Raw genomic sequence first — 24,982 nt, forward strand, 5'->3', positions numbered from 1 at the left:
ATTCTCCATTTTAATAAAAAAATTCTTTGTGGTTTTGTTTATAGGGCATTCTCCTCTTTCTCTTCTGGAATTTCAATCTTTTAGATCTTGGGGGCCTCCCCTAAAGATCTGGATCATTTAAGGCTCTACATCACCCTCTATTTATACACAAATTTTTGGGTGTGGAGCTTGATTATCTTATTTATTCAGAGGTATCACCGCATTAGACCCTAGTTTGTAATGTGGCGCCAACGCTGCCCGTAATATTTGCACTGCAAGTAGGGTTCAGGGGGGGTGCGATCTTTGGGAGACCCCCCCCTAGCGGGGGATCGGGGGAAGCACCCCTGAAGCTAAAAATAGATGTAAATTTTCCTTGTAAAATGTTGTAATTTCGTAGTCAATCTAGGTCGTTCATTAGGAAGAGATCTGACGGTAGACGTTATGTTTAATTTAGGGTTTTTTACCCTAGAAGGCAACCCCTCGCTATATATGAGGGAATTATATTGCATCTAGGTAGATCTATATTCTGAGTGAGAAACAGAGAGGAGATTGTGTGAGAGTGAAGAGGGAATTATAGCAGATCTATTGTAGTTTCTATCTCCTCAGTTCGCTGGATAATATAAAAGGAAGGACTGGTTGTTTCCCATGGACATAGCCCAAATTGGGTGAACCACGTATATTTGTGTCTCTCTTGTTTTATGTGTTTTCTGTGTTTATATTTCTGCAATATATTTTATGTGTTACATTTCTCTGTAATATATAATTTTCTAAAAACTGGTATCAGAGCCGAAGGCCTATTTGCCAAATAAACTCACAGGAGAGAAGGGTTCCTGGTTCGAGTGGGAGAAATGGCGGAAGATGGTAGGTTTAGGTTCAAAAAATTCAACGGCCAAAAATACCTGTTGTGGAAGATGCAGAAGGAATATTATCTATATCAGAAAGATTTGTACCTACCATTGAGCGGAAAGACAAAGAAGACGACAAGTATGATAGACACAGAATGGGATATTCTTGACAAAAAGGCACTTGGAACAATACGATTGTGTCTAGTAGTGTCGGTAGCCTTTAATATTTCAAAGGAAATGACAACAGAGATTTTAATGTCGGCATTGGCCAAACTATATGAAAAACCCTCGACCTCAAATAAGGTATTTCTTATGAAGCATTTATTTAACATGAAGATGTCAGAAGGTGGATCCGTTGCTGATCATGTAAATGAATTTAATAGAGTTACCAGTCAGTTAAGTTCTGTAGGGGTAACTTTTGATGATGAAGTTAGGGCTCTGTTATATCTATGCTCATTGCCAAAAAGTTGGAATGGTTTAGTTATGGCTATTAGTAACTCTATCTTTGGATCTAGTACTTTAAAGTTTGATGATGTTGTTGGTGCAATCCTTAGCAAGGAAATGCGACGGAAAAGCTCTGGTGAGACATCAGCTAATGCTTTGACTGCAGAGACAAGGGGAAGAAAAATGGAAAGAGGAAAGAGCCCAGGATATCGCAGTAAGTCAAGGAAAGGCAAATCCAAGTCTAGATCGGGGATAGTGTGCTAGAAATGTGGGAAGAAAGGACACCTGAAGAAAGGTTACAAGTCTCGAAAGGGAAAATAAGGAGATGCGCAGCAAGAAAACAATCATGAAGCGAATGTGACAGGTGATGTGTTGCAAGATGCTTTGATTCTTTCATTAGAAAATGTTATTGATGCCTGGGTGGTAGATTCAGGAGCCTCATTCCACACCACACCTGATAGGAAACATTTTCATGATTATGTTCAAGGAGATTTTGGACAGGTTCGATTGGGTGATGATAAACCCTGTAAAATAATTGGAATGGGTACAGTTTTCATAAAACAGTGGAATGGAAATCAATGGCTATTGAAGGAGGTAAGGCATGTTCCAGATCTAAAGAAAAATCTAAGTTCAACAAGGCAATTCTAAGGTGAAGGATGTGTGACTACTTTTACAGATAAAGCCTGGAAGGTCACTAAAGGATCCCTGGTAATAGAAAAAGGAGAAAAGTTTGGTTAATTGTATTTATACAATCGTATTTCTAATTTTTTTAATACTTTAACCTCTACAGGAGAAGATGCGACATTGTGGCATCATATGCTTGGGCACATGAGTGAAAAGGGGATGCAAATTCTTCACTCAAGAAATTTGTTGTCAGGTTTGAAGCATGTTGATTTAAAATTCTATGAGAATTGTGTTTATGGAAAACATAAGAAAGTCAGATTCCTCAGAGTTGGGAAAGAAAAGAAGAGTGAAAAATTAGAGCTTGTGCATACAGATGTATGGGGGCCTTCTTAGGTATCATCTGTCGGTGGCTCTCGTTATTATCTTACTTTTATTGATGATGCAACCAAAAAAACCTGGATTTATTGTATTCGAAAAAATCTGATGTGATGATGATGATGATGGTTAACGTCCCCTGAGACCAAACATTGGTCTATCGGACCTAAAGAAACAAATTATTTATTTTGATTTAAGATTTTATTCCTATGCTCAAAAAGCTTGGAGACAAGCCTCCCGAGCTCACTATAATTTTGACATTGTAAAAGGCTAGGAAGGTCAGTATTGTAACAAATATTGTGAAACTGAGATCTAATGTGGTTGTACATGGGGTACTCTAAGAGGAAGTGGTTTTCATCCTCGATGTTCCTATTCTCACATATATGGCAGATCCTTTCCATCCATGTTGTTTTAGGAACTTCCCAACAACCTGTTTCACTATGGAGCTCATGAGAATTCGTTCTAATCTTTGCTATATTAATTTTATTCTTTGAGCTAGTTAAAATAGAGAGATACTTTTGATCTTCTAGGGTGGGGTTGATGACCTTCTTATAACAACTTAATTTTCTTTTAGCCGCTAAATCTTTCTCACACCACTTTTTTTCTTTGAACTTAGAAGTAACAATATCTTTAATGTTATTTATGTCTTGCAATGCATCATTCTCGTTGATCTCCCAATAGTTTACCCAGGCCCTTGTGTCTTTATGCCACCCCCGATTGAGCCTTAGGTGGTTTTGGCTAGAATTTAAAGCTAGCTTAGGAAGTCTATGATCGTCTATGTTATTGAGTTTGTGCTTGTACAACAGAAACCTAATAATAGCTAGGCTCTCAATAGGGGAAAGACCTACTTCTATAAGGAGAAAAGGATAGGGTGTATTACTTTTAATTTTTAGGTTATAAGTTATAAAATGCTTCTGGATTTGCTCAATATTTCTCCATGATTCTCTGGAGATGTTGCAACCCCAAACCTCACAGCCATATAAGATAACAGGAGTGACTAAAGTTTCAAAGAGGAACTTCTTTTTATCCCACATTACGAGGTTTGTTGTTTTACAATTATTTTCAAGACCAAAATAAGCTTTCCACCCCTCATTAATTCTTTTCTCAATGCTATGGTTCCAGTTGAGCTTGTGATGAATATCAATTCCTAGGTACTTGTAAGAATACACTTCCTCCAAGTTATTATTGTCATACATAAAATTAGCGTAAGAAATGGAAATCTTTGGTTGAAAATGAGACAAGAAAAAGGTTGAAGTGTCTCAGCTTAGACAATGGAGGTGAGTATTGCAGCAAAGAGTTTGATAGGTATTTCTCAAAGAATGGAATTCGCAGAGAGAAGACAGTTCCAGGAACACCACAAGAGAATGGTGTGTCAAAAAGGATGAATAGGACAATCATGGAGCGTGCATGGTGCATGAGATTGCATGGAGGATTACCTTTACAATTTTGGGAAGATGTTGTAGATACTGCTGTTTATCTAATAGACATAGGGCCTTCAAGTTCCTTGGATGGTGGTATTCCAGAGGAGGCATGGACAGGTAAAAAGGTAAACTAGTGATTTTTAAAGACTTTTGGTTGTGAAGCCTTTGTCCACATTAATAAAGAAAATAGAACAAAGATTGAGGCAAAATCAAAGAAATGTACCTTTATTGGATATGGTGTTAATGATTTTGGTTATCAATTTTATGATTATGAAAAACACAAAATCATTAGAAGCAAAGATGTAATTTTTAATGAAAAAGTTTTGAATAAGGATTAGTTGCAGGAAAAGAAACAGGAAAACAAAAACAGAGAATACACAGTGCTTGATGAGATCACAGAAAAAGTGAAGGTGCCTGAAAATCATAATGATCAACAGCAAGAACAAATACAACAACCACAATAGCAACAAGCACCTCAAATACCTGAAAGTGGTGTTAGAAGATCTACCAGGATAACTAGACCCCCTGAATGATACTCTCCTTCATTATATTATGTATTGTTGACTGATTCTGGTGAACCAGAATGTTATGAAGAAGCAGTCCAAGCAGAAACAAAGAAGACATGGGAGCAAGCCATGAAAGAAGAGATGGACTCCTTAGCACATAACCAAACTTGGGACTTAGTTAGTTTTCCTGCAGGTAAAACGACATTGCAGAATAAATGGGTTTACAGGATAAAGGAAGAAGATGGAGGTAGAAAAAGGTATAAAGCTAGACTTGTGGTGAAGGGGTTTGCACAGAAAAAGGGTATAAATTTTGATGGGATATTTTCTCCTGTTGTTAAAATGACTTCAATCAGAACTATTTTAAGTCTAGTAGCATCTGAAGATTTGCATCTTGAGCAGTTAGATGTATAGACAACCTTTCTCCATGGGGATTTGGAGGAAGAAATATATATGCAAAAACCAAAAGGATATGAGGTGAAAGGAAGGAGAAACTAGTGTGCAAGTTGAAGAAGAGCTTGTATGGCTTAAAACAGGCTCCAAGGCAGTGGTATCTAAAATTTGATAGGTTTATGTCTAAACAAGGTTATACTAGATGTCACTCTGATCATTGTGTTTATCTCAAAAGGAAAAATGATGGTAGCAATATTATATTGTTATTGTATGTAGATGAGATGCTTGTTGTAGGTTCTAACATGCAGGAAATAAATGTGCTCAAAAGAAAATTGGTGAACTCATTTGCAATGAAGGATTTGGGTGCTAAAAAACAAATCCTTGGTATGAGAATAACTAAAGACAGGATGAATCGAAAATTAACATTGTCTCAGAGTGAGTACATAGAAAAGGTGTTGAAAAGATTTAATATGCAAAATGCAAAACCAGTTAGTATAACTTTGACTAGCCATTTCAAACTAAGTAAGGAGGCGTGTCCCAAGACTTAGGAAGAAATGGCTTATATGTCCAAACTTCCATATGCATTATTAGTTGGAAGCTTAATGTATGCAATGGTCTACCACAAGGCCTGATATTGCACATGCAGTGGGAGTTGTAAGAAGGTATATGAAAAATCTAGGAAAAGAACATTGGATGGCGGTGAAGTGGATTCTCAGGTATTTTAGACGTACCAAAAATCAAGCATTATGCTTTGGTGTTTCAAACATTGCTCTACATGGATATGTTGATGCAGATATTGCAGGTGATAGAGATAACAAGAGGTGCACAATAGGGTATGTGTTTACTATAGGTGGAACAGCTGTCAGTTGGGTTTCAAAACTGCAAAGTGTTTTTGCACTTTCAACAATGGAAGCAGAGTATGTTGTTGCTACAAAGGCCAGTAATAAAATGATTTGGTTACAAAGGTTTCTAGATGAATTGGGTAAGAAGCAAGAGTTGGGCAGGTTATACAGTGACAGCCAGAGTGTCATACATCTTGCAAGGAACTCTACGTTTCATTCCAAGACAAAACATATAAAGCTCAAGTATCATTTCGTATGGTCAGTGTTGGAAGATGGACAGTTGAAACTGGAAAAGATACACACTAGCCAGAATCTTGCAGATATGTTAACAAAAGTTGTAACCAGGGAGAAACTGAGATATTTCTCAGTTTCAATTCATCTTTAAGTATGATGATGAAGATGAGAAACAACCAAGTCCAAAGTGGAGTCATTGTCTAGCAAATGAAGCAGCAGTCGAGTTGCTATAATCAGTCTCCAACTGGGAGATTGTTGGGTGTGGAGCCTGATTATCTTCTTTATTCAGAGGTATCACCGCATTGGACCCCAGTTCGTAATGTGGCGGCAATTTCACCCGTAATATTTGTGCTACAATGGGGGTCCAAGGGGGGGCTTGCGGTCTTTGGGAGCCCCCCCTGGCGGGGGATTGGGGGTAGCACCCTCGAAGCTAAAAATAGATGTAAAATTGCCTTGTAAAATGTTGTAATTTTGTAGTCAATCTAGGTCATTCATTAGGCGGATATCTGACAGTAGAAGTTATGTTTAATTTAGGGTTCTTTCCCTAGAAGGCAACCCCTCGCTATATATGAAGGAATTGTATTGTGTCTAGGTAGATCTGTATTCTGAGTGAGAAACAGAGACGAGATTGTGTGAGAGCGAAGAGGGAATTACAGCGGAACTGTTGTAGGTTGTATCTCTTCAGTTCACTAGATAATGTAAAAGGAAGGATTGGTTGTTTCCTGTGGACGTAGCCCAAATTGGGTGAACCACATATATTTGTGTCTCTCTTGTTTTATGTGTTTTCTTTGTTTATATATCTGCAGTATATTTTATGTGTTCCATTGCTCTATAATATATAATTTTCTAACAATGTGGGGATCCATAATGTCACAATCTAGCGGCTTCCACAACTAGTCAAGTCAACTTAACACCAAGCCGACCTTAACACATGTGTGAAAACTTCATCATATAACTTCAAAAATTCATAACCCTTCAACAATAACTTGGAATCGGATCATTCTCGTTGCGTTAGAATCGTCTCGTCGAGAGCTATCATCCTCATCCATCACATGTCAGAAAACCATCATGGTTTTGGCCCAAATATCTATGGGTGAAAAACCCCAGGCTTGGGTTATAAGCCGACAAGCCTACTTGTGGCGCTTTGACCTCCAACCCTCGAACACTAGGCTTAGGAGTACCTCCCAAGCTACAAAAAATTCAACAACTCCAAGATAAATAATGTACCAAAATGTATATCAAAGCACTTCGATATGAACAACTAGAGGCCCATAAGATCATATTCTTGTGATAGGGCAAAGGTAGTTGACAAGATCATGTGGTGTGTCCAAAATAACAAACTCTTGAGTCTAGTGTGAGTCACACATTGCAATCATATGCAAGTTTATGATGTTTTGTAGTGGTCCTTGAAAATTTTGCAATAGTATGTACCTCTGAGAGTGGTGATGTAAGTGTAAATTTCATGGTTATCTTGAAACCAATTTGAAAGTGTAGGTTTGTGGTAAGCCAGAAGCCACTTTGTAGTGTAGGTTTGTGGTAAGCCAAAAACATGTGAGAGTGAAGTGGAAAAGGATTCTTGTAGCATGGTTTAGGGACAACCGAGAAAACCTTGGGCATGGTTGAGGGTTAGATAACAAAGCCCTGAGCATGGTTTAGGGTAAGACGATAAAACCTAGGGCATGGTTATAAGAAATTCAAGAAAACCTGGGTTGATGATGATGGAGGGGGGTCACAGGTAGAGGTATAGGTATGCAAATATAAAGGTTGATTGAACCGTGTACATGAAGGACATCTTAGTAGATTGGTGGTTGTAGTGGTTATGTACCCATGCATTCTGGTGGATGGTTGTTTCTTTATATGGACGCCAACATATTTTTTTATCATGTTTGTAAATCACAAGTTGGACCACAGTTAGAATTTATTGATTGAGATCGAGACAAGTAGTCATTAAGGGGGAGACTAAGAAAATATAATCCCTACTTGTCTTAGGTGTGATCTTTTCTAAGTAAAGGAGTTTGTTCCTATTCTTCAGGATTTGTTTAGATATAGATGTTTCCTAGATTGGTGTGTGGTTTAGATATTCTCTCAATCAACTGATTTTGTGTCCAAAATAATCTATCTATCTTGAGACAACATTTTATGTATATATGTAACATTATTCAATCAATGAAATAGTGTGCTATATAATTTTCTTTTCGAGTTTACACTACTAGAAAATGATGAAATTAGTGACCAAGTGACTAAAAACGTTAGTCACAATTTTTTTTTAAAGTGAAATACTACCAAAAATGAGAAATATTAAGTGACCAAACTAAAAATGACTAACATAAACGACTAATGTAGTCTCGAGTTAAAATATACAACTAGATAACAAGTAATGCAACTAAAAATGCCTAAAGTGAATGAATAATTTAGTTTAGGAACAAAAATATGACTTCTTAAAAAGTACTACAATAATACAAAATCTTATCAGCGCATCGATCAAGTTGGTTCAGAGAGAAAAGCGCGGGGAGTGGATGATCAGCCTCCTGTCGGAGCTTGAAATGATGGCCAGCTTCGCTCCGAGGACCTCCCCCGTGTTCTTTCTTCCTCTACCTCCCCCCTAAGTATGGTATAATGCATCTTTTTAGTCTAACCCGTGCCACCCTTGGGGTTAGGACACTTCCCAACTCCTGGACCCACTTCACTTACCCTAGCCCTTCATATTACTACTTACCCAATACCTTCTTATTCGATAGTTGCATCACCCGCCTCTCCATGCCCGCCTCCACATCTGACCCACAGAGTAGACCGACAAAGCTAGCCAAACAGCCTTTCTTTCCGGAACCATCTGCCCCCTGCCTGCCCTATTAGTCATTTTAATTGTGTCACTTCAACAATCTGAACTTACAAGTGATAATGGATTCAAAGGTTGTTATAAATTAGCTGAAAGGTTATACTTCCTTGAGCATTTCTTTATTGGATCAATATATGATTAGAGTTAATGAGTTGATTAGAACCTTCAAGGTTATATCTTTTGATCACATTCACAAAGAATTAAATTCAAAGGCTTAAAACTGAGTCAAATACATTATTTGGAATATCTGCAAAGAGAGGAATACATTATGGAAAATGGTAAAAAAAACCATCTTCCTCAATATTAGATTAACACCTAATTTAACATTGCAAAAAGAAAACAACAATAACACCAGCACCTATAAATATATTTATACATTCTTTACTCTTTAATAATTATGAAAAAATTAAAATAAATATATAAATTTATCTATAATTTCTTCCCCACATTAATTGTGATGACCATTGTTGACTCCTAAAAGCCCAAAAAAAAGCATCTTCTAAAAAGGCCTTTACCCCAACTAACCATAAAAGTGAATTGGTAAAGTTGCTAATCAACTATCAATTCAAGAGTAATACCTTAGTTTTCAAGAGTAATACCTTAGTTGTGTGGAAAATTTAAAAATTACTCTTTATCTTCTTCAAGCACCAAACCAAAGAGCCCTTTACCTCAACTACCCATAAAAGTGAACCGGTAAAGTTTCTAATCAACTATCAATTCAAGAGTACTACCTTAATTGTGTGGAAAATTTGAAAATTACTCTTTATCTTCTTCAAGCACAAAACCAAAGAGAAATTCCCTACTTTGAAGATATAGTAATTTACTTTTCCACCAAGCAAAATATATGCCTAAACTACATTCAAGATTGTGTCGTGTGTCTATTCATATTTTATTGCACCGATTCTTATCACTAGTTTTCCAACATGGCACACAAGCAGGCTTCATTTGCAAAGGAATTGATATTATACACCAACAACATTGTCATAAGTTTTCTGGTTCTAGTTGCAGGGCTCAAGCATCTCGATCCTAACAAGAATGCCTCAACAAAGATGACAAAACAAAAGGAGGAAATCAAAAAATGTTTTCGTCGGCCTCAAATACTCACAAATCCTTATGAGGTATTCATTGGAAACCCTTGTGAGGTATTTATCAATATTTGAAAATTCTTGTTCCCCACTCAAACTCAAAGAAGATACATGATTTTTAATGGTCAAATCTATGTTTATTACATCAACCCTTGAAAACTGAATTCAGGGATGTACACAAAAATTACTAATTATTTATACTTTAAAAATGTGAACTTTTCACCCCGATCGGGGTGCGTGTTGGATGTTGGAAAGGATGATAGACAATCATGAAAGTTATGAATATTAATGGTAGGGTACCCTCCACTGCCCCCCACACGCTCATGGTGATGGGTGCGGTGGCATCCCCCATGCATACAAGCAAAGGTGAAGGAAAGTTGGCGAGCATGGCAAGGACAAGGTGGGAGGCACTGCAGGTAAGGAAGGACAGGGGAGAGGTTATGGCATGATAGATTGTGGAGTTAAGGCAGTGCAGTGTTAGGTAAACATGACTCAGGATAGAGTCAAAGTTGACGAGGTTAAACAGTGATGGTTTTGGGGCACATGGTATTGTGCACCCATAGTATTCTGCCCGTGGTATTATATGTAATGGAGCTTATAAATGGCTGGAAGGACTTCATTGTAATGCAAGACCCGGAGGTGAGCGGTGAAGGCTCACTTGGTCTGATTGGCCAGGGTTTTGGCCAATGCTAATAAGATCTTATTAGGTTGGGTTTTTCCCCAGATTTGGGGTTTTCTCGGATAAACATTTGTGTTTATGTGTTTATGGTTGTTGCTGGTTTTTTTTTTATATTTATTCCTCTCAGTAATTATTTATGTTATGCAGTAAAATTCTTAACAACTGGTATCAGAGCCAGATATTGGCTTCAAAGGGATTCTTTGATGCCAGGGGTTTATAGTGCCTGATGAGATCAATGCAGCTCTTTTACAGATCTGGGTCTGAAAATGATGGTGGAATAATCGTACGCGGAAGAACCTCGATGAGAATGTGCGGAAGATAATGCCGTAACTGCCAGGGATCGCAGTGCATTTGCGATATTTACCGGTTTGGAACATGTTGACGAATTGTTCGAGATTCATGCGGCTATTTAAAGAAGGTTGAGAGATACCTTTTGGTAATATTAAAATTCAAGGTTGATTTTTTTCAGATCATGCGGCTTCGAAAATTGTTCGTTTTCTACTACGTGAAGCCACTGGTGCTGGAATCTACGAGGTTCTCGTTGGGCTCGTAGTTGGAGCGGTTTGATAGAAGTTTTTGAGCAAATCAAATTGAGAGAGGATGGATGAGAATCGCAGCAGAAATAAACAAAAAAAAAATTAATAAAATCAAAATTATTGCATGTAAATGGGCATACTACTGTAAGACTTGGTAAGGCATGTGTACCCCTCGGTGATCACCGGTAAAGTCTGGGTTAGACCTAGGTGATAGGGGGGATGTCGGGTTAACAATACCTTGGGTAAAAACTCTAAGTGGGGTAAGAGCTAGAGTGAGCAGGATTGTCTCACTTAGCAGGTTTGGCTGGAGTTAGTCAAGGAACCCCAAGTCAAGTTTAAGGGGGGAATTGTTAGGTAAACTTGACTCAAGATAGAGTCAAAGTTGACCAGGTTAAACAGTGATGGTTTTAGGGCACATGGTATTGTGCACCCATAGTATTCTGCCCATGGTATTATATGTAATGGAGCTTATAAATCGCTGGAAGGACTTCATTGTAATGCAAGACCTGGAGGTAAGCAGTGAAGGCTCACTTAGTCGGATTGGCCAGGGTTTTGGCCAATGCTAATAAGATCTTATTAGGTTGGGTTTTTCCCCGGATTTGGGGTTTTTCCAGATAAACATTTGTGTTTATGTGTTTATGGTTGTTGCTGGTTTTTTTTATATTTATTCCTCTCAGTAATTATTTATGTTATGCAGTAAATTTCTTAACATGCAGGGGAGTGATAACTACATTGTTGTGAACATTGGTGGGAGCTAGATCACTAGAGTAAGGAGGTAGAGGTATCGTTGACGGCATCAATGGAGTGAATTTAGGTATGTTTCTTGGTCCTGCAACCCTCTTTCTATGGAAAAATTGTTTGTTTATGGATGGAGGGCTCAAGAGAACCCTGTGGAGGGAACTAGGGTGCTAGCCGGGGAGAATACCGCAAGCTTGGGTTGGTTGTTGTCTGGTTTAGTGTTCTGGCTTAGTCGACCTGGTCAGCAGATGGGAAGCCTCCCTTGAGAGCAACAGAGTGAATTCACATGGTTGGTTAGGTGGAGTGGAAGAAGCAATGCAATGGGGAAGGGTAGGCATAAGGGAAAGCCGAGGAGTGGCACAACTTAACTGGACAGAGGGGAATGGGAAGGCTCAACCATGCCGAGGGACCCTTGACTAGGTAGAGGGGAATGGGAAGGTTCACCTATGCATGGGCACTCTTGCTTAGCCGTGAGTGGGATGGGTCAACAGAACTGTGTATGAGTGGTAGTGTGAAGCATAAAAACTGATAGCTTGTTGACTTAATATGTTAAAATACACAAGGGGTATTTAATAATAATAATTTATTATATATAAAAATGGATAAGTGATGAATGTTCACAATGAGGACCCACCTATATATACCTAAGCAGGTGTCTTTTCATGACTGGGCATGTCTTTTAGACATGCCTTTTCACTTAACTTAATGACTATTTAACCTAACTAATATTTGATTATTTAACATTTACATTAATTCTATTTATGTCACTTGTTATGAATTATATTCATAACATAGCCCTTTCCTTTGGAAGCTTTGTCCTCAAAGCTTTAATACTTCGATTTTCTTCGCTTAGTGAATGTCGTCTGTCTCAATGTATATAATCTGGCCATCCTCTTGTCTTATAGCTCATCAGTAATATTCCCTTATATATATATATATATATATATATATATATATATATATATATATATATATATAGATATAATGAATTTATTAAAACTATATTAAGTTTATTATAATATAGTTTCTAACAAATATAAAAAATATCAAAGAACGTGATCGAATGGATGCTTGGGTCACGCTGTTTGACCAGCGTCGATTAAATGTGGCAATCTATTCAACGTGCAGATAGCAGAATCGACTGAGTAGACAGGCCTTCCTGAAGAGATGTGTTTAAATTTTTTCATTTTTTTTTGGTAGCAGATGGCTCGATGGGAGCACAATATCAAAGGCATGTTCGAGCCAATGTAGAGCAGCGTCAATGGTGGAATATGGAGGGAGGTTGTGCGTCAGACAGGGACAGCGTGTGGTGGGTGACAGCTGATTCGATAGGTTACGGTCTTGTTGAGTTTGCTATATTACTTATTAGTGCAGGTATTGTTGAATTTGCTAAGTTATGAGTCGTTGAAGGATCTTTTCTCCACTGGAAATTGCCAGAAGATTGAATATGTTCTCGTCATGTTGTTATCTGAGACAAGGATTTTTGTGCAACCTGTAATTTTATGTACATAAACGTTGAACCATTCATACTGAGGGCTCTATTTGTTGCTTCTTTGGAATCGAACTCGACTATCACAGTCCCTGTTGGATGACTAGTTGAAAGATTATATAGCATTTTAATGGAGTTCACTTTTCCACATGACATGAAATGTTTAATTAGTGCAATACTGGTTGCCTCATTATGGACATTTAACACAGCAAAACTCCTGGCTTCCAAGTTCTCTTATGTGTGAGTTCCTTCATTGGAAGCTACTTTGTTTGATCCTTTCCTCAAATGTTCTATGGCCACTTTAATCTTTGCAGTCCGCTCATCGCAACTCATCAAATTTGTAGCGCTACTCTTCACCTTCTCTGGCACTCCTGAATTCAGTTTCGATCTCTTTAAGGAACGATCTTCAACTTCTTATTCTTCTTCTAGGGTTTCTTCCCTTTGTTCACTGCAACCATCAGATGATGCTAACGATACTATTCTAACCAGAGGATCCGCGCCCATGTACTTGTGCTTAACAAGTTTTATTGGAGATGTGGGAAGGTTGTTTTTCGGTTCAAGAGTTGAAGACTCAAGTGGTTGCGGGTCGTTTTCTGTTTAAGAGTTGAATATTCGAGTGGGTGCGCCTTAGATTTTTCTGCGTCCCTTGGAGATGTGTAATGGTGCATGTTGGAGACAAGTTTAGAATCAAAATTTTGTTGTTGTTGTATGATAGCCAACGTTTTTCCCTTAGAGATCCATGTGATTTCAGGGGACTCTGTAAGTTCATTCTGATTCGAACAAGAAACAAGATAAGCTACTTCTTTTTTTCATATTCCCAATTGGATTCAGATTTTGAGTGGTCTTCTTCTCTAGTTTTCATATACCCACTTTGACTATCCTTCTCATCATGATCATTGTTGAGTTCATTTTCATATTCATGTGGATCTTCTTCATCATCTGCCTCATTGTTATGATATTGTTCATCTTCTTGTTTGTCAATTCCCTTTCGACGTGCTTTAACTTCTGCATATGATTTTTCTAAATGTTGAAATGCTTCTTGAATTTTACTAAATTTCTCAACACAATCATAACGTGAACGTAATGGCACATTGTGTGGCAAACAACATTCAAAAACCCTCATGATTATATAATGTACCATGGCTCTCATACCACTGAATCATAAAAACTAATAGTTTTTTGACTTAATATGTTAAAATACGCAAGAGGTATTTAATAATAATAATTTATTATATATAAAAATGTGTAAGTGATGAATGTTTACAATGAGGACCCGCCTATATATACCTAAGTAGGTGTCCTTTCGTGACTGGTCATGTCTTTTAGACATGCCTTTTCACTTAACTTAATGACTATTTAACCTAACTAATATTTTATTATCTAATATTTACATTAATTTTATTTATGTCACTAGTTATGAATTATATTCATAACACAGTGGGGAGGGAGTGGAGAGCCGCAAGATAGGGCAAGGCGACCAGCCTTGTTCCCTGAACGGGCTGTCACCCAACCTATGTCTGTCTCCGAAAGAATTAGGGATCGGCAAAGGAACAACGTTAAAGGTGGTATTGAAATTCACAGCCAAAGGTTAACTCATCGTGCCTTTGAACAAGGTGTGGACAAAGCGGAGATGGACTGACCGGCAAAAGGAAGAGGGCGTCGAAGACATGGGAGGGAGCCTGCCCAGGAAAATGGCCTGAGCACCTCGGAACCGAGAAGAGGAAGAAAACCGATAGAACACCTCATCAGCGAAGCTACGATGACTTATAGGGAGGGAACAAATGCTGGTATCCATAAGTTGTTGGACGAATGGGAGGAAGAAATCACACAGGAAGGCGAGGCCGAAGAGGAGATTAAGAGCTCGAGGAATGTAATCCTGGATCCCGTGAATACCAGAGGCAGAATAACCCAGTTTAAACAAACCCTTTATCTATATTGGCTTATGAATAGCCTAATGGGGAAGGCGATGGAGAAAATATCAGTGGGGATGGCGCTGACTATCCAAGATATGCCCAACTATAAAAAAGATTTGCAGCAAATTCAATTCCAGCATCACAAACAGGACATCCGCCTAGACAAAATTCAAAGGCACATCCCTTGCATCATCGAACTAGCTGAGATGCCAGGTAATTCTATCAAGGAGCTGGCTCCAGTCGAGTTAGCTTCAGAAGAGCGGCAGGAATAGCCAGTTAATTTGGGAGCTTTTTCTTTTTACGGGTAGAATTTACTTTAAAAATATGCATGATTATGATAGATAGACATATAGAGTCCTACCATGAAATTGGAACTTATCTAACTTGGTTAAAAAGGCTAATACTTTAGTTTTTTTGGATGGTGTATAACGAGGATAGGTGGCCAATAGACTTGGTTTCCCACTGGGCAAGTTGAGGCCACCTATCTCACATAAGTGGTGTAAATTTGTTGCTTATAAATAGAAAATGAAGGACCTGCCATGATTAACAAAAAAAATGTGAACTTTTCTTTCAAATCCTAGAACAAAAAAATATTGCATTTCAACTCAAATCCTACACTGGTGAATCATTGGTTATCTTGAAAATTTACCCAATATTCATGCCATAAAATTTGTGTTTATTTCTTCTCATTGATTGATTTTGATTTCAAACTTTGAATTAATTAGTCATTTACTTTTTTGTATCTATTTCTATTTCCAAGGTCATTGCTATTAATGTTGTTCACTTAGTATTCCTACATTTGGATCTGTAACATTAAATTCATTATTCAGGTCCCAAACCTTTGCTATTTGAAAGCTTTCCCCCTATACTCTGTAAGCATTGCAATTGGTATGAATAATTTGAGCACCACAAGTGGCCTATTTCCATGGGCATGAGGGCCCTCAAAAGATGAATCAATACTCACATGCACTTCCTTCATATTCATGTGAAGGGGTACTCTTCTGTCAAAATATGTCCCCAACTACTTGTTTGTGTCTTCGAGGAATTGGACCTTGGTAGGTGGCCTTCCACATCACCATATTAATTTGCTAATGAAACATATCCCCATGGACCAAACCATGAATATAGGAATCATTTATCCTCTTGAAATTGTTCTCTTAGGGTTGCTACTATGGATTTTGTGAATAACATTCCAAATCCCAACCCCCACCTCCCAGAACTTAAAAATTTATGCTCCTTCATGGACAAATTTTCTAACAAATTCGAAATTTTCAAATTTGTGTATGAACTATAAATTTTGGCCCCTTAAATTTTAATTTATACCTTGCAAGTGCTTGATCACACTACTTTGTATTATTGCTACAAATGTGCTTTGATGGGATTTTAGCTATAATTTTCATTATGACAAAATTTACATGTTTGTAAATGTGTGAATCCAAATTGTTGCTCCCATTCCAATTTTGCATGCTATGTATGGATGAGAGACATTTGTAAGGTTGAATATTTTTCATCTCCATGTAGACTTATCAATATTTGTTTTCATACACATCCTAATGTTATTACACATATGGTATTTTTATAATCACTGTATCAAAGCCATTAATAAGGCAAAGACTGGGAGCAACAAAAACAAAACAATAAACCCTGTAACCTCCAACGCCTACCTCCCATACATTCAAGGTGTCACGGACAAGATATCCAAAATTCTCAAGAACAAAGACATCAAAACTTCATTCAAACCCCTGTCAACCATCAAACAAAATATGAAATCTGTTAAAGACAACCAGGATCAACTTCAAGGGAAAGGTGTTTATGTCATAAACTGCTCATGTGGAAAACAATATATAGGGGAAACTGGCAGGTCTGTAAAGATAAGACTAAAAGAACATAGCGCTGACATCCGTAAAGAAAGAACTCGCTCTTCTGCCTTAGCTGAGCATGTAGGAAAAACCAACCATCACATATGCCTCGAAGATACCAAAATCATTGCTAAGGAGGAGCACCATTTCAAGAGGAAAATTCGTGAAGCCATTGAAATCATAAAACACCCCAGTAACCTTAATAGGGATGGAGGCTGGGACATTAGTAAAAATTGGAATTCTCTGCTTAAAAAAAGTTATCCCTCCCACCCCCCGTACCCCCCTTCTCCCTCCCATATTTCCTTTTCTTAAATTTCCCCTCTCTTATCCTTAATTTTCCTGCTTCCGTTAGAATCGCTGGCCTGTAGCTGCCTAAGCTTATCTTTAATAATAAATAATATGTCCAGTCTAGAACTCAAGGTTTCCTAATAAATTGCATATCTGAAATTAAATTAAATAATAAATCTATTTATATCTAGGTCAATCAAACAAATAGGGCTAGATTAATAAAACATTATAAAACCTAATATAATATATTAACTTTACTAATTAAACAATAAGGTACATAATTGATAAGACATTATACAACTATATCAATTAATTAAAACATCATTTAACTATATAAATCTTCAATAATTATACAATTCATTGTAATATATAGCTAGGTTAATTTAAACTATTGAATCTTAACTAATAAAACTAATATATAAAACCTATAAGTATTAACCTCAGTTATTTAACAATAGGCATCTAAATTAAAAATAAAAATAAGACTATAATAATCAAACAACAAGATATCTATACAATACAAAACTCAATTAATTTATACAAAATTCATTATAGACTTGATTAATAAAACAATTTAGACTAGATTAATAAAAACAATATCAAACTTAATATATTAAATATTAAATATTATATATACAATACAAAACTATAAACAATATTATATATATTATATACAATACAAAATTTATATATATTACACAATACATATCTGAATTAATTTATACAATATCCATTATAGACTTAATTAATAAAACAATTTAGACTAGATTAATAAAACAATTCAAAACTTAATATATTAAAAATTATTAAACAATTTAATTAGAAAACAATATAATACCATATTGATTAAACATCATATAACTATACAATTACAATTATACATTTCATAAAAAATATACTTCTAGGTTAAGTGGACTATTAAATCTAAACTAATAAACCTAATATATAAAACCTAGAAGTATTAATTGTAGTTAATAATAGGCATCCAATTAATAAAACAAAATAGGACTTTACAAATTAAAGCAACCTAGATCTATATAAATTACAAAATATAAAAACTTATTAATTATACAATATTCAACATTCCAAATCAAAATTAAGCCAGGTTAATTAAAATCCAATTATTAATATTAGTAAAACATCATCATTCACCTATACAGAAGTAAAACTAGGTTTAGGGTTTTTCAGTTAATGGGTTAAATAATAAAAATTTAATAAATTATTAAATGATCAATGGTCGGCTAAATCATCCTAGCTATCATCCTTTACCATATTTATCACAATCATTTTCCTCTTCTCTGTATAACAAGTCCTGATGATGAGTCTTGCTCTAGACTCGAAACGTCGACAGAAAAAAGATGAACACTGTGGATTATCCGAATTCTATCTCTCAAAAACCACTCCACAGAAACCTGCAATCCAAAATTGTATCCTTCTTTTTATTCTAGTTTGATTGTTACAACCGTGTTTTTTGGATTGCGATTCCTTTCTCTTACAAGTTGTGATAGCTTGTGATGTTATAAATATAGATGATATTGATGTAACCTTTGACTCAATTGGATGGTTAGAATATGTTGAATAGGAACTTTATGAGTTGGTTATTCTTCCATTACAAAGACCTAATTTGTTTGGACAGTGCAAGTTCCTTAGTCCTCCAAAAGGTATTTTGGTGTATGACCCTTCTGGAACCAAGAAAACATTACTTGAAAAGGAAATAACAAGAGAATCAGAGGTTGTTTCATCAATGTAAGGCTAGCCAATCTAATGAGAAAATGGTTTGGGAATTCTTTGAATCTTGGTATGTTAACATCCTTGCCTTAATTTTGTTTGAAGTCTTACAAGCACTTTCTTGCATTGACAATATATTTTTTTGTTACTTTTCTCTTTCATGATGATAATTTGATACCTGCTGGATCATTTTTGGCCTATTCTGATAAATTTTTTTTAGTAGATATTGTTAGGAGAGTATACTATATGCCCTGCTTTATGATATATATGGATTTACTTGAATTCTCATACATGATGGAAAATAGATGTCTTGGGGTGCTACAATTTAAGGATGTGAAAGGATATCACTATAGCTTTATTAAAATGTTCAAGCTAAACACAATGGTTGTTGATATGGAATCAATCACCTTAGCAACAAATCCTCTCATTTTGGATTACTTATTGTATCCTGGGTGTATCCCAAAGCGCAAATTTATAAGGTCTTTTATATGACTAGATCACTAGCACTGAAAACCATCTTTACATTGGATGGTTCAACATATTGATGATTCATATCCTATTGGCCGCAACTTTTGTATTCATTATTGCTTTCATCATAGCAACTCCAATAGATATTGATGGCGTTTATGAGCTTATTTCTGGTTCTATTATTTATGGAAACAATATTACCTCTAACGCCATTATTCCTACCTTTGCAACTATCGCTTTTCACTTCTATCCCGTCATGGAAGTATCTTTTGTCAATAAATGACTACACAACAGGGACCCTATGATCCAATCATTCATGTCGTTGATTGTAGTTCCCACACAACACAAACATTTGGTGTTCTATTATATCTAGACACTCTATGATGGTTTTCTTATATGCCCAACCTATAACAATGAGTTTCATTCTATTACCAAAGCTTGTAAGCAATGAAAGGATTATATTCAAGCCTACTGTGGCATGTTCACTCGCATGCTTATTTGAGTGTTGAGAATCATACTTTCTTCACACTTTGTCTGATCCTCTCCTTAAATTATCACCTCAAAGGAATGCTTCAATTATATCTGTGATGTGTGAGATTCATATCCTACTACCAAAAAACCAAAGACATACTTTATACCCTAGTTAGATTTATATTTTCCCTCATTTTTCTCATTTTCTTTTGTTCTATGTATGTGTGGACATGCATATACCTTTGTTATGTTTTATAGGAGGATCACGACATTGTAGGGGAGTAAGGAGGCCTAATATTTTGATTTGTTTGCATATTATTTGATATCTTTTGGCATATTCTAATAGCACTGCTCATCATTGATGTCACATAATCATGGCCTCTTGTGCTCCTAGGAGGTTAATCATTCTTCATTCCATTATGTTAACTTGAACACTAAACACAATTGGCAATATCTTTCAAATGCATGAACATTAAACAATATTGGAAATATACTCCATCCAAGGGCCACTTCGATTTTCTTGATAAATATTAAAAATACTTATAATTTGAACGCATAAACTAAAATGATTTTTAATTTATTAAATATTTTAAAAAATTTAATATAAAAAATAGATTAATTATTGAAAATCCAAATATTTAAAAAGAATTGAAAATTAAATCCCCCCAAGCAACTTTTAACTAAACCCTACCGAAAACTTTTGCCCTAAAAAGTTAACCAGATTTTGGCAGCACTTGAAATGATTTTTAATTGATTAAACATTTTTAGTTTTTAATATAACAAATACATTAATTATTGAAAATCCAAATATTCTAAAAAAAAATATGAAGATTAAATTCCTGCCAAACAACTTTTAACTAAACCCAACCCAAAACAAATAAAAAAAAATTAGTGTTTGCCATAAAAAATTAACCAGCCACTTAAAATGATTTTTAATAGATTAGATATTTTTTATTTTTATTTAAAAAAAAAATAATAATAATAATATTTTTTTTTTCAACACAAAAAAAATATCTAATCTATTAAATATCATTTTTTAATATAAAAAATAGATTAATTATTGAAAATCCAAATATTCAAAAAAAAATGAAAATTAAATCCCCGCCAATCAACTTGTAACTCAACCCAACCCAAAGAAATAAAACAAAATTATCTTTGTCCTAAAAAGTTAACCAGATTTTGGGAGACTTAATCGAGATTTAAGCAGCCTGCAGGGGTTTATAAAAACACCCTTTTTTTATGTTTATCTCTTTTGAGATAGGTTGGAGGAGGACTGACTTTTCCTTTGGCACTAGAGTGGACTCTGCTAGGTATCCGCAAGAATTTGAAGGTCACCTGGAAGCTCTTGAAATAGAAGATCGAAAGTTGTCTTCCATTCTATACATTCTCTAGAGAGCTTGGGGTTGCAAAGAATACAACAACTAAAACACGGCACTCCTTATTGGTTGACTGGATGGATGAGTTGTTTGCCCTATGTGAGGGCATCGTCCATCTTTCTCAAACACATTTATGTGGGCTTAGACAACATTCTTTGTTGATATTGGGATCAATTTTGAATATTGTCCAAGCTGGACGCCATGTTGGTGAAATCCATATGGAGAACTTGAATATTTTCCTCCAAATCAACGACGTCTTTGATTTGCTTGATGACTATAAAATGGTGCCTATCGTTTCCTTGGCCACATCAGTCGCAATCTCAGCGGCCATGGAATGAATAAAACTAGAAATGAAGGGGGAAATAACAATTACAAATCAAAGCTAACCTAAACATATGTGTATCGCAAGAAAGGGAAGAAAAAGAGTGCGACGAAAATGTGTGCCGGCAATGAACAGAGAGGCCACACTGAGGTGTTGTTGAACTAGGGTTCAAAGCTTTCTTTTATGCATATACCTTCTCTTTTCAGGAAATGTTTAGCTGACTACGCTAACTAGATGGCCCTCAATGAAGACAAGGCCTTCTCTCGCACGCCTCTCATCAATTTCAAGCATAGATAATCGATATTCTCGTGGTCTGTCATTTCCTTTTCTTTCTTGGATATTAAGACAATTTCACTTCTCTTCCTCTATTGGTCCAATGAAAATAGAGGCCACACAGACAACATCATGTTTTCCACAATGGTTGATTTCACTCTTTCTGAATCACCACATGGTTCTTCAGAGGATGCAGCTGAAGATACCTTTGAAGCCATAGATTGTTCAGTCCTCTCACCTCATGTGGACTCTGGACACTCCTTATCTGATTCAAGCGATGAATGTATGGCAGATGGGTCTCTGATAGAAAGGGCGTGGAGGCATTGGAGGAAGTTGGGGGAGCCCAAATTGATAGTAGCACCCATGGTTGATCAATCAGAACTTCCATTCAGAATGCTCTGCAGAAAGTACGGGGCCACTGCTGCTTACACACCCATGTTGCATGCTCACCTTTTTGTAGAAAATCCCAAATATCATAAGCTTGAATTCACCACATGTAAGGTAAGATATGCTTCTACTTTGGTCTGCATAGATGGACTTGATGTCCAGTGCATTTTTCCTAATTAATTCCATTTTTTGTATGGTGTATACTCATTGTGAATGCAAGTATTTGGGTTGTGTGTGCTAATCTCAAAACACACTTAAGACAACTATTTAGCGTGTAGATATAGTATCACCTGATGGGTAGATACACATATTCTTCTGGCACGTTGTTAGCCTTTGAACTGCTCGATGTACACTCTGTTATCATGTTATTATGGCTTGGTTTGGCATACATAATTATGTATCTGCATTACCGTTGGTTTAGCATAAATGTATTCTTACTTCAAGTTAAGTAGAAGGTCGTGTGTTGTAAATGAATATATGTCTCAATGGGATAGATTGTCTAGAATTACAAAGACACCGTTGAAATATGGGAAGCCTTGAGGGTAGTGGGAAACCATTCTTGTGGGTTCTCCGCTCTTATATTGAAGATGGGAAGCCTGCAGTTTTACCAGATGGGTTTGAAGAACGAACCAAAGATTGGGCATTGCTTGTAAGTTGGGAGCCTCAGGTTAAAGTGCTTTCCCACACATCCGTGGGATTATTCCCCACTCACGTTGGATGGAACTCTACCTTGGAATCCATGCGCATGGGAGTTCCTGTGGTGGGTCTCCCTTATTTTGCCGATCAGTATCTCAACTGTAGATTCGCCCAGGATGTGTGGGAGGTCGGCCTGAATTTTGAAGGAGTGGAGGTGGGTGAGCAGAAGGTGGTGTCAAAAGAAGAAGTGGAGGGTATTGTGAGGGTAATGATGACAACGACCAAAGGAGAGCAGTTGAGAAAGAACGCCCTCAAACTGAAGGGATATGCAACGAAGGCAGTTGTCCCTGGAGGCTCATCTTTTAATAACTTAAGCACCTTCGTTAAAGAGATGGGGGAGAAAAGCAGGAACCCAATCGCAGAACGAAACCAAGTGACGGGTAATGTGGAGAATGTGTATTGATTCCAGCAGAGATTATAGCCCAGCCTATGATTTACCGCTTTCAGCAACTCCTAATAAATTGTGATATAGACATCCATCATATATATTGTAGTTTTTCTGAACTTAAATAATGGGCGTCGCACTGGAATTGTTTAGCTGTTAGAGATGTCTATTTATTACGAGTGATGTAAGCAAAATATAAAATGCTGAAAAATATAGAATGCTCTAAGAAAATGTACGATGCATATTTCTTTATAACCATAAAAATATTTCTACACTCGATTAGATAGTAATATTGTGTATGACAACATCAGAATGTATGTTGCAATAACGACTGAACAATACAAGAAAGTTCTACGCACTAAGCATATTGTGTTGACCGTAGTTTAAAAGAAAATTATAAGATAATTTAATGTTTAACATTAAATTATTTATATATAGATAGATAGTAAAATCTTATATATTTAAGTCTAATTTTAGAACCAAGTATGGAAGGGATGTTGTAATTTTATTATGTAATGGAAGAGATATTGTAGTGTTATTTAATGTAATGAAATAGATATTGTAATTAAAATTTTAAAAATAATAATAATAATAATAAAATTGTGTATGCTTGGCTAGTGTGACCCAGAGGAATTTCACTCCTACCCCCATATATGAATAATAATTATGAGTCAGTCTACTTCCGCGACTAGCAACCAATGACGGTCGCCTTCATTGTTGATTTAACAACTGAGTTATGATAGGTTTTTTCACCGTGTGAAAATAATAATAATCATAATTATTATTATTATTATTATAGAAAAGTAATACCTATAAATATGGTTACAGTAATTAAGGTAAAATTTAGGTCTTAGAGCCAATTTACCATTGGCATGTGGTTTTTGGTTTTGTCACTGGTACTCATATGTTTGTAATTTTCCTTTGCCCCATGAATGATCACTAAAATAAAAAGGTTTGTATATATATAAACCAACCTATATACATCTTAACTTCAAATCTATCAAGTGGATAGAGGGATCAAATCACTTGGGGTGTAAACCTAGATCCGTCTTAACTCTGGATCTATATATATCGAGGTCCAAGAGGAATCAAATCTGTTGAAAATCTTAGTGAGAAAAGGGTTCCTTAATTTGTGTCTTAATCATAGGAGCCAAAACTAGTTCCTTCTTCTGCATGACTAGAGTTCCTAAAAATTAAGTGATTCCCTATAAATTAGGATGAATTACTATAATAGGAATTAGTCCCTAAAATTTAGGACGAGTTAGGTGGCAATTAACTAATTTGTTGAAATTGAAGGCCGAGTTCTTGATTTTCTACTTTGAGTTAATTGAGGAAAAACATAAGTGATTAAGTTTCAAGTGGTTGACTTGAAATGGGACGAGTTGCATGAGCAGTTAACTCATGCTAACTCAATCAATCACAAAATCATTCCTTAATTAGAAAACTCACTAATTTTAACCTTTTGAATTGCCAAAAAAAGGAGGAACCAAGGTACAAGTTTAATCATTATTTTGGTGAGCATGAGTTAGTGAGACCAAGCAATAGGAAGCACAAGTTTGTACGTGGAGCTTGTGAGAGGAAGAGTGTACAAGAGAAGCTTGTGCACAGGTTGGTAGAGGGCAAAAAAGATCAACATTCTTGCAAGGGTTTGAAGCTTAGATCAAGAAGGAAAGACAAGTGTTTCCTTCAAATTGAAACAATCAATTGCTTAATTTTTTCTATCAATAAAATTCTCATCAAGTAGAGGGTTTTTCCTGGTTGGTTTCCTTAGTAAAAAAAAAATTGTGTCTTAA

At 36.0% G+C, this 24,982-nt stretch overlaps 1 pseudogene; it reads left to right on the top strand.

The window, feature by feature from the left end:
• The first annotated feature begins 22,634 nt into the window (after positions 1 to 22,634).
• LOC149174324 (UDP-glycosyltransferase 85A1 pseudogene) lies at positions 22,635 to 23,207 on the top strand (annotated as a pseudogene).
• Positions 23,208 to 24,982: the final 1,775 nt, after the last annotated feature.

The sequence above is a fragment of the Pinus tabuliformis genome, chromosome 4_1 (genome assembly GCF_031772625.1).
Source record: "Pinus tabuliformis cultivar Carrire ecotype Pingquan chromosome 4_1, CPIR1, whole genome shotgun sequence".
NCBI classification, from domain to species: Eukaryota; Viridiplantae; Streptophyta; class Pinopsida; order Pinales; family Pinaceae; genus Pinus; species Pinus tabuliformis.